This window comes from Etheostoma cragini, chromosome 7 (assembly GCF_013103735.1).
Source record: "Etheostoma cragini isolate CJK2018 chromosome 7, CSU_Ecrag_1.0, whole genome shotgun sequence".
Taxonomy (NCBI): domain Eukaryota; kingdom Metazoa; phylum Chordata; class Actinopteri; order Perciformes; family Percidae; genus Etheostoma; species Etheostoma cragini.
Genome location: NC_048413.1, coordinates 5,556,870 through 5,559,092, shown reverse-complemented (window position 1 = coordinate 5,559,092; position 2,223 = coordinate 5,556,870).

Below are 2,223 nucleotides of genomic sequence, written 5' to 3'. Positions count from 1 at the left end.
AGGAGTCCTTCTTGATGCCTACTGTCTCAAACATCTCTCTCAGATAAGGCTGAGGATGATGGGAATGTCTTGGTGTTTTCTCCATTATCAATCATGTTGCCCTCATACTACTATGGGCTAACGTTAGCGCCATCAAGCCTCAATGATTTGCTGTGAATTAATGCAGAATGCCGAATCTGTTGAGTTGTCTTAGTCGTGCGTCAAATGCAACGTACAGTAGATGTATTCCCATCCATTTAGATTGAATATGGTATTGATGACGTAAACAATAATAAGGATAACTCCAGTGAAATGATGTGGAAGTTAAGAACTAGATTAGGACTGGATTAAAGCTGATTCTGGTTTCCAACTTCGACCCAGGTGTGTCTGTTAAAACACAGACGGAGACTACTTCTCTCTAGCTAAGTTGCCATCCACTTGTCAATTGAATTACAGTATCTGAAGTTTGGTCAAAAAAAAAAACTCATGCGATTAAAGCTGGTGAATGTGTTGATTAATATCAACGTGCAACCCAGCTAACAGGTGAAGAACACACCAAAAACACTAGCTAACTTACTTTAAATGTGAAGAACTATAGACCAGTAACAGGCTTAAGTGAACTGACAACATGAGTTATACGACTTACAGTTCTCAAAGAGGCACACACCCAATCTCAGCTGGTTATCCTCCGGACAGCTTGTCTCCTTTTCATTTCTCTCACTTTTCTCTCCGTGTAGCGCGCGCACCCGCTCGCAGTGTGTATCGCGTGTCCGCGCTATTTTCCGACATAACCTCTTGTACAAAACGAAAGTAACGAGCCAATTTTTAAAATGTAAGGGGTAGAAAGTACCGATATTTGTGTTAAAATGTAAAGAGTAGAAGTAAAAAGTTGCCACAAAAATAAATAGTAAGGTAAAGTAAAAATATCAGAAAAATCTACTTGAGTACACTTCGTTTCTTCCCATCTCTGCACGTTAGATACACAACTGATGCGTTTTTGCATTTATGACGTAGGTAGGAGTAACTAATGAAAACGCAACTGTATCATTACATAGTCAGACCCAGGCTGCTGCTTGAGAAATTATACTATTTTACAGCACCAATGATATTTTCACTTACCTTTATCAGGATGGTGGGTAAGATGGTTGTGATTCAATCAGTGATTAAACAGCACCTGTTATCATTAAAGAAAACAATCAGAACTCTAAATACACAAATGTAATTAAAATGGAAAAAATTTGTGATTAGAATTTAGATAAAATATGAATTAAAATAAAATCCAAGGTATAGGGAGCAGAAAGGACATGGCGCTCAGATCAGGAGGGATTACACTGAGCAGGTTGGTGACTGTATAATAATACATTTATTTATAGAGCGCTTTCCATCAAAGTGCTTTACAGCAAGAATACACTTTAAATACAAACAGTACAAAAAATTTAAAATCGAGGCAGTAAAAGTAAATAATAGGGGTGATCCGAGTATCCGGCTGAAACGAGTATCCGGTACGGATAAAGCACTTTTGCCGAGTACAAGTATTTTACGAGTAATATGAGTCAATATCCGTGCTCGGATTGAATACAACTCCTCAACTGGCCGCGCAGCGTTCTGTGATAATCACAGCGCCCCCCCCCCCGCCTACAAACACGCTCAGATCAATCTCACACACACACTCAACATGGAGAACGCGCTCCCTTGGCCTCTCTCTCTCTCTCTCTCTCTCGCTCCCGCTCCGGCTCCGTCAGGCAGGCAGTCAATCGGGTCTGTGGATCTGTTCCGTTAAGGTTTAGGGTTTCTTCAGCTTCAGGTTTGTTTTTAACTTCGGTTTACCTAGTTACATAGTAAGCAGTAGATTTCTAGTGAACGTGGGTTTCAGAAATGCTGCTCTGTTTAAATGCAACTCCCGTTGCGTCTCTGCCATCGGAGATTTGTTTTTTTTTACTGTCAGCTGCCCTCCGCCCCCTCTCTCTCTGTGTCTCTCTCTTACTCACACATACACACACACACACACACTCACATACCTGGTGTGGAAATAAAAATAATAAAAATGCACCCAAAAAAAAAGAACACACTGATAATAAAAATAACAAGTTAAAAAAAGAAAGTTATACTGAGTATGAAAACGTCTCGGGTTACGTATGTAACCCTTGTTCCCCGAGATAGGGGAATGAGACACTGCGTCGGTTACGACACTAAGGGGAACGCCTTTAGGCATGACAGGGCTGAATGCGAATGAAAACTACTCCA